At 42.7% G+C, this 9,471-nt stretch overlaps 1 protein-coding gene across 3 annotated transcripts in view; it reads right to left on the minus strand.

Annotated features, from left to right (window-relative positions):
- Positions 1-694, minus strand: part of LOC143963454 (cadherin-related family member 5-like) — a 75,069-nt gene extending 74,375 nt beyond the window's left edge. For all 3 annotated transcript variants that reach the window (XM_077473085.1, XM_077473084.1, XM_077473086.1), the window contains exon 1: positions 513-694. The gene's annotated coding sequence lies outside the window, so the exon portion shown is untranslated. The remainder of the gene's footprint in view (positions 1-512) is intronic.
- Between the last annotated feature and the right edge of the window lie 8,777 nt (positions 695-9,471).

The raw sequence follows: 9,471 nt of genomic DNA on the forward strand, positions 1-9,471 counted from the left end.
ATCCAAAAATAAAACACTTTTATATCTAGACTTCTGCTGTAATGATTTACAATGCATTGAATATAAAATTAACTGAAAAATCAGACATGCTTAGGCATTTTTTTTTAAGACAGTGTAAATATACTGCAATAATGAGCATAGTATGAAGTAGGACCCGACAAAGTACAATGTTGTGAGAGATATTAATATTAAAGTCTAATTGTTTTATAAGAATTTATGTGGCTTGCACATTATTGCTCATTGTTTAAGGCTACATCCACACATTTTTCACACGGTTCGTTTTAGACAGGTTTTACAGATATTTTACATGTATTGATATTTTTAGGACATCACACATACCACAAACACAGAGATTTGAATATAACCTGAATAAACCAATAATTAATAATAAATAATAAATAATAAATCTACTTGATTTTGCAATTGTAAGAAACAAATGAGAAGACAATGTCACTGCATTCTAAGCAAATTCCAATTCTAGTTATCGGAAATCAGCTTATTAGATACTCAACCTGCTCAGAAGTCAACACTTTCTAGCTTCTTGGGTAAACGTGTCGGCCTTTCCGTAGTCCACGCATGGCTCGATGCAGTTACGGGGTGATTGTGCCCATATCCAGGTTGGGGGTCAGCCTGGCCTTTTAGTAGAGCTGGTGGCCTGTAAAAGGGAAGCAGCAGAAAGGAGATACAGCTCATCAGAGAGCTTATAGTAATACCAACATGGGGAGGGAAGAACATCTGCTAAGAGAGGAGGAGGGAATATGCTAGGAGAAAATGAACAGAGAGAAAAAGTGAATAGTAGAGTAAGTGAAATGTTTCAGGATATGTAATAACTTGGTGAAAAGTAAAAAAAAAATTAAAGACATTAGTGAGTGTAATTTGAAGGAAAAACATCCTGGAAAAATGATCCTGTGTCATAATGAGGAATAATGTAGCTTGGTGAGGCAACAATTTTGTCCTGTGAATAATGCGATGAACGTGTACAATGTAACAAGCTTGCTTTATGATTTCACGTATCAGCTAGTTTTTGTAGGCAATGCAATCTGATCCACCAATGGACATACCAGATTCTGTGGTGCACAAATCCACTGGAAACCACACTGATTTATTTGTAATAGGAGTGGGCCTTCAAGGTTGGCAGGGACAGCTCCATAAATTCTGGTTCACAGTTGGAGATCCCAAGTGATTATAGGAGCTAGCAAGTGATTGCAATTCCTCATAGGGCCTCACAATACCCTTTGCTTTTTGCAGCATTTATTCAGCATTTTTAAAGCCTTATAACCGCCCTTCAATGCCTGCCATGTATATTACAATGGCACCACATACTGCTGTTCATGCAGGTGCAGTAGGATTGTATTCTGTTGTGCCATGTCAAAAATGATGCAGCATGTCACTTTGGAGGCATCAACGCTTGTTAGCCACTTCCATGGGTTTCAATGGTAATGCTCTATACCACATATGTCAAACACAAGGCCCAGCGGGCTGAATCTGGCCCACCAGGCCTTGTCACGTGGCCCTTGCACCCGGTTTCTCACCCAAGTGTTTGGGGACCTGTGTCCTGCCCCAGGGGACATGTATCAATGTATCAATGCAAAAAAAAGTTTTAAAAACTGACATTTTTTCGGGAGCAGTGATTTTAATAATGATTAAAGTGAAACAATAAAAGTGTAATATTCCTTTAAATTTCGTATGGGGGGTGTCTATATATAGTATGCCTGTGAAGGGGCGCATGTTTCTGGTGCTTAGAACTGTCCCTGCACAAAGTGTCATTCATTTATGCAGGAAAAAAAGTCCTTTAAAATCACTCGCAGCTATTATGAATTGTCGGCTCTGTAATACAAAGAATACTCATTGAAAGTCATTGATCTTTTCTCTCTGTCAAATCTTTTTTCTCTGTCGAATATTTTCTCTATATAATCTTGGACTAATAGAGGTAAGGTTCGGCACATTCGACCACAGGTTCTATAGACACAGATTGTTATTGTCAGAGTCATGTCGAATATCCTATTCTATATCGAACTGTTGTAACAATGAAAACGAAAATAAAGCATTTATTTATGTCGGATCTTTTGTTTTTCGGATTCTGTGCTTTCGTTATCGTTTGTCAAAACGAAAATAGCTGAAATTCGGACGAAAATGCATTCAGACGAAAATTAATGCACATGTCTACTTGTCATACGGTTTGACAGGTCAAACCGCATGACAAGTCACATCCTATTGCCGGCAATCGTACTGTTCAAATCGATTCCTGCATTTTTGGCAATTTTGGGTGCGACTTGCATAGACATCTGTGAAGGAAGCTGCGCAGATGTCTTTCAAGTCGCACTGACATGTGGCTTTGAAAGGAAGTCGCACGACTTCAGATGAAGTCGCACGATTTCAAAGCCGCAGTCAATGTGAACAAGGGCTAACTATTTCTCTTATCTTGGCCAAAGACTGTTAGTGAAATGTACCAAAAAATCACTAATAGGTGTTCAGAAAACATAAATGCATAAAACCAATATATAAATATGATCACATAACTGATAAGTTCCAATAATGTGATGACGTGCCCAACGATTAATTCAATATTATGAAAAAAAATCATAAGAAAGTTAAAAAAACTGTTCATAAAAAAGAGAAAGGAAAAAAGAGAAAGTAGCGCAGGGCCGGGCATGACAGTGTTTAGAGGGGAGACAAAAATGTGTTAAAAGCAGGAAGGTTTGCAAGGAAGGGGATGGTACGAATTGGTAAATGAGCAGAGTGGGAGGGGAATTTTTTATTTAAGGGGGGCGGGACTTCCGGGCAGCAGAGGCTGCGTTAGAAAGGAGGCATTTCTCCCAATGGCCGACACTGATTTCATCCTGGCCCAGCTGAGGGCAGCTGCTGCGACCAGGGGACCGGAGTGGCTTCATGGCCAAGTGTCCTCCCTGCTCCAGGACCAAGCATCGGGGTCAGCTGCGGGGGGGGGGGGGGGGGAGGGGGCACAGGGGTCTCCATGGGCTTGGAGGTCTTGGCCTCCGGAGCGTTTTTCACCGGGACCCTCCCCTAGAGCTTCTCGCCACATCAGGAGCCTCCCACAGGACCCACCAGACCCCCCAGTGAAGCGCCCATCTGCTTCCGCCAGTGGGGGTCCTGATCAGAAATCCTCGTCATCGGCGGAGCTTGTGGGCGGGGCTACGGGCCGCCACCACACCTCTCCCCGTTTGCTTGTCTCACAGGTCAGGAGCCAGGAGCCAGTGGACTCCTCCCCCTCAGCGAGGCCTGCGGGGGGGGTCTCGGTGAGGAAGAAGTGCATTACCAGACATGACCGATGGCTCCACTGATAAGAGGGGTCCTCCAGCGGTGAGGGACGGGGCAGAGAAGTGGTAGGTGATCAGGAACGGCTTGCCCAACTTGAGGGGGCATGCGCAGCGGTCGGCGGATCCAGTGCTGGTGGGCAGGGCCAACAACAGCAAGGATCCACAGCATCCAGGCCCTACTTGCCTGGGTTGCTGCAGATGCGAGATCAACAGGCTCTTGAAGTATGGTCGGAAGACGGGCATTAACTTCTGTACAACCAGGGTACCCATACATGGATCAAAATTCAACCAGCCCCTGGTGAACTATCCGAATTTTGATCGATGTATGGCAGGCTTAAATTAACGGTCTCTCCTACTCCTACACTAAAAAGCTTGTGAGCAGAAGCAAAGCACAACTATTGTGTAGCACTGTCAAGCATGAAGAAGAGTATATATGAGAAATTATTGTTGTGATATATATATATATATATATACACATACATACATACATACACATATATATACAGTGCCTTGCGAAAGTATTCGGCCCCCCCTTTTTTTTTAAAACCTTTTGCCACATTTTAGGCTTCAAACATAAAGATATAAAATTTTAATTTTTTGTGAAGAATCACCAACAAGTGGGACACAATTGTGAAGTGGAACAAAATCTATTGGATATTTTCAACTTTTTTAGCAAATAAAAAACTGAAAAGTGGTGCGTGCAAAATTATTCGGCCCCTTTACTTTCATTGCAGCAAACTCACTCCAGAAGTTCAGCAAGGATCTCTGAATGATCCAATGTTGTCCTAAATGACTGATGGTGATAAATAGAATCCACCTGTGTGTAATCAAGTCTCTGTATAAATGCACCTGCTCTGTGATAGTCTCAGGGTTCTGTTGAAAGCACAGAGAGCATCATGAAGACCAAGGAACACACCAGGCAGGTCCGTAATACTGTTGTGGAGAAGTTTAAAGCCGGATTTGGATACAAAAACATTTCCCAAGCTTTAAACATCCCAAGGAGCACTGTGCAAGCGATCATTTTGAAATGGAAGGAGTATCAGACCACTGCAAATCTACCAAGACCTGGCCGTCCCTCTAAACTTTCAGCTCAGACAAGGAGAAGACTGATCAGAGATGCAGCCAAGAGGCCCATGATCACTCTGGATGAACTGCAGAGAACTACAGCTGAGGTGGGAGAGTCTGTCCATAGGACAACAATCAGTCGTACACTGCACAAATCTGGCCTTTATGGAAGAGTGGCAAGAAGAAAGCCATTTCTCAAAGATATCTATAAAAAGTCTCGTCTAAAGTTTGCCACAAGCCACCTGGGAGACACACCAAACATGTGGAAGAAGGTGCTCTGGTCAGATGAAACCAAAATCCAACTTTTTGTCCACAATGCAAAACGATATGTTTGGCGTAAAAGCAACACAGCTCATCACCCTCAACACACCATCCCCACTGTCAAACGTGGTGGCAGCATCATGGTTTGGGCCTTCTTTTCTTCAGCAGGGACAGGGAAGATGGTTAAAATTGAGGGGAAGATGGATGCAGCCAAATACAGGACCATTCTGGATGAAAACCTGTTGGAGTCTGCAAAAGACCCGAAACTGGGATGGAGATTTATCTTCCAACAAGACAATGATCCCAAACATACAGCAAAATCTACAAAGGAATGGTTCGCAAATAAACGTATCCAGGTGTTAGAATGGCCAAGTCAAAGTCCAGACCTGAATCCAATCGAGAATCTGTGGAAAGAGCTGAAAACTGCTGTTCACAAACGCTCTCCATCCAACCTCACTGAGCTCGAGCTGTTTTGCAAGGAAGAATGGGCAAGAATTTCAGTCTCTCCATGTGCAAAACTGATAGAGACATACCCCAAGCGACTTGCAGCTGTAATCACAGCAAAAGGTGGCTCTACAAAGTATTAACGCAAGGGGGCCGAATAATTTTGCTCGCCCCACTTTTCATTTTTTTATTAGTTAAAAAAGTTTCAAAAATCCAATAGATTTCGTTCCACTTCACAATTGTGTCCCACTTGTTGGTGATTCTTCACAAAAAATTTAAATTTTATATCTTTATGTTTAAAGCCTGAAATGTGGCAAAAGGTTGAAAAGTTCAAGGGGGCCAAATACTTTCGCAAGGCACTGTATATATATATACATACACACATATATATATATATATATATATATATATATATATATATATATATACTGTATATAATTCCAATCTATTAACCACTTCAGCCCCAGAAGACTTACCCCCTTAATCACTGGGCCATTTTTTTTTTTTTGCGATACAGCACATCGCTTAAACTGACATTTGCAAGGTCATGTGATGCTGTACCCAAACAAAATTGACGTCCCTTTTTCCTATTTACTATAATAAATATCCCCAAAAATCTTTTAAAAAAACAAAATTTCTTCATCAGATTAGACCAATATGTATTCTTCTACATATTTTAAATAAAATCGCAATAAGCGTATATTGATTGGTTTGTGCAAAAGTTATAGCGTCTACAAAATAGGGGATAGATTTATGGCATTTTTATTATAAAAATAATTTCTACTAGTATTAGCGGTAATCATTGATTTTTAGCGGGACTACGACATTGCAGCGGACAGATCGGACACTTTTTTGGGACCAGGGATATTTATACAGCGATTAGTGCTATAAAAATGCACTGATTACTGTATAACTGGCATGGAGGAGGTTAACACTAGGGGGCGATCAAGGGATTAAATGTGTTCCCTGGGAGGTACAGTGGTGTGAAAAAGTGTTTGCCCCCTTCCTCATTTCCTGTTCCTTTGCATGTTTGTCACACTTAAGTGTTTCGGAACATCAAACCAATTCAAACAATAGTCAAGGACAACACAAGTAAACACAAAATGCAATTTGTAAATGAAGGTGTTTATTATTAAAGGTGAAAAAAAATCCAAACCATCATGGCCCTGTGTGAAAAAGTGATTGCCCCCTAAACCTAATAACTGGTTGGGCCACCCTTAGCAGCAACAACTGCAACCAAGTGTTTGCGATAACGTGCAATGAGGCTTTTACAGCGTCCTGGAGGAATTTTGGCCCACTCATCTTTGCAGAATTGTCCTAATTCAGTTACATTAGAGGGTTTTTGAGCATGAACGGCCTTTTTAAGGTCATACCACAACATCTCAATAGGATTCAGGTCAGGACTTTGGCTAGGCCACTCCAAAGTCTTCATTTTGTTTTTCTTCAGCCATTCGGTGGTGGACTTGCTGGTGTGTTTAGGATCATTGTCCTGCTGCAGAACCCAAGTTCGTTTCAGCTTGAGTACACGAACAGATGGTCGGACATTCTCCTTCAGGATCTCTTGGTAGACAGCAGAATTCATAGTTCCTTTTATCACGGCAAGTCTTCCAGGTCCTGAAGCAGCAAAACAGCCCCAGACCATCACACTACCACCACCATATTTTACTGTTGGTATAATGTTCTTTTTATGAAATGCAGTGTTCCTTCTACGCCAGATATACTTGGACACACACCTTCCAAAGAGTTCCACTTTTGTCTCATCGGTCCACAGAATGTTGTCCCAAAAGTCTTGGGGATCATCAAGATGTGTTGTGGAGAAATTGAGACGAGCTTTGATGTTCTTTTTGCTCAGCAGTGGTTTTCTCCTTGGAACTCTGCCATGCAGGCCATTTTTGCCCAGTCTTTTCCTGATGGTGGAGGCATGAACACTGACCTTAACTGAGGCAAGTGAGGCCTGCAGTTCCTTGGACGTTGTTGTGGGGTCTTTTGGGACCTCTTGGATGAGTCGTCGCTGCGCTCTTGGGGTAATTTTGGGCGGCCGGCCACTCCTGGGAAGGTTCACCACTGTTCCATGTCTTCGCCATTTGTGGATAATGGCTCTCACTGTGGTTCGCTGGATTCCCAAAGCTTTGGAAATGGCTTTATAACCCTTTCCAGACTGATAGATCTCAATTACTTTCTTTCTCAATTGTTCCTGAATTTCTTTGGGTCTCGGCATGATGTGTAGCTTTTAAGGATCTTCTGGTGGACCTTACTGTGTCAAGCAGCTCCTATTTAAGTGATGCCTTGATTGTGAACAGGTGTGGCAATAATCAGGCCTGGGTGTGGCTAGAGAAATTGAACTCAGGTGTGGACAACCACAGTTATAGTATGTTTTAACAAGGGGGCAATTACTTTTTCACACAGGGCCATGATGGTTTGGATTTTTTTTTCACCTTTAATAATAAACACCTTCATTTACAAATTGCATTTTGTGTTTACTTGTGTTGTCCTTGACTATTGTTTAAATTGGTTTGATGTTCCAAAACACTTAAGTGTGACAAACATGCAAAGGAACAGGAAATGAGGAAGGGGGCAAACACTTTTTCACACCACTGTATTTCTTATGGTGGGGGGGTATTCTTCTACATATTTTTGGTTAAAAGAATTTGCAATAAGCGTATATTGATTGGTTTGCGCAAAAGTTATAGCGTCTACAAAATAGGGATAGATTCATGGCATTTGACACTATTTTGGGACCATTGTCATTTATACAGCAATCAGTGCTCTAAAAATGCACTGATTCCTGTGTAAATGACACTGGCAGGGAAGGAGTTAAACACTAGGGGGCAGTCAAGGGGTTAAGTGTGTTCTAGGGAGTTATTCTAACTGTAGGGGGTGGGCTACCACTGACATGACAGCCATCACTGCTCCCGATGACAGGGAGCAGTAGATCTCTGTCATACCACTAGGCAAAATGGGGAAATGCCTTGTTTACAAAGTCATCTCCCCATTCTTCCGCTCCCTGACACGATCGCGGGCCCCCAGTGGACATCGAGTCCATGGGACCCACGGTCACGGAGTACGCGGCGGGTGCGCGCACGCCCACAATGCACGTCTTAAAGGGGACGTACAGGTACGCCCATTTGCACAGCCATGCTATTGTGATGGCGTATATTGTCGTGCACTGGTCGGCAAGCGGTTAAGCTAATAATAAGAAGAACGTTAAAATGGGTATATATACTCATTATTGAATGTTTGTGTTTGATTTGGAAGGTGCTATTAAACATTTCCGGTTTGTAGATTTTTGTCTAAAAGATGTTTTTAAAACAAAAAAATCTCTCTGAAGTATCAAAAATTGAAATCATATCTAACACACATTTAAAGAGGAAGTAAACCCTGATGGGTTTACTTCCTCTTTCATTCCCTGCAAAGGCAAAGCATAATGGACTACTATGCATCACATAGTAGTCCATTATGTGTCACTTACCTGACACAGGAGCCAGCGAAGTCACCGATGTCCCCTGTAGTCCGGCGCATCCATCTTTTCGGTGGGGTCTCGCAGCTCCGCCGCTGTCATTCGGTGGAGCCGCGATGACGTCACTCCCGCGCATGCGCACGGGAGCCGACACGCGTGGCAGCTCCGTTGTTGGAAATGCCGCGCTCAGTGCGCCTGCACGCCACTGTGTACGGCGCATGCGTCTTCGGGCAAATATCTCCTAAACCGTATAGGTTTAGGAGATATTTCTTGGACCTACAGGTAAGCCTTAATCTAGGCTTACCTGTAGGTCAAAGTGGTTTGTAAGGGTTTACAACCACTTTAAGTTCAGTAAAATGCACATGCCAAAGACATGCATCAAGATATGCACACGTGTATTATCATAAATATTATACAGGATTTATTTAGCGGTAACAGTTTGCACAGCAATTGCAAGATGTCTGTAAATGTCCATAATGGATGGTGGCTGCCCGTAAAATAAATAAAAAAAGCGAGCATGCGCAGTTCAGAAAGAGGGGCTCCAGAGAGGTTCAGTTAGAACATATCACTGAGACTTCCTCTTGTTTACATCTGGCCTGCCCTTCCCTGATATCCCCTTCCTCAAACGGTGTGCCATCTATGTGGGGCCTGGTGCTATAAAAAATCTCTCTGTATACTGTCTATAGTGTTCCCCTTTACATCAGGGTCCACAGAATTCCCCTTTACATCAGGGTCCATAGAGTTCCCCCTTACACTGTAAGAGGGAACCCTACAAAGTCTGATGTAAAGTGGAACTCTGTGGACTCTGATGTAAAGGGGAGCTCTGTGGACTCTTGTGAAAGGTGACCAGAGACCCCCTTACATGAAAGTTTCCCTTTACACCAGAGTCCCCCTTACATTAGAGTACCCTATAAATCAGAGTCCACAGTGTTCCCTTTTATATCAGGACCCACAGAGTTTCCTCTT

The sequence above is a fragment of the Lithobates pipiens genome, unplaced genomic scaffold, assembly GCF_037356315.1.
Source record: "Lithobates pipiens isolate NorthernLeopardFrog02 unplaced genomic scaffold, aLitPip1_a1.2 Scaffold_8, whole genome shotgun sequence".
NCBI classification, from domain to species: Eukaryota; Metazoa; Chordata; class Amphibia; order Anura; family Ranidae; genus Lithobates; species Lithobates pipiens.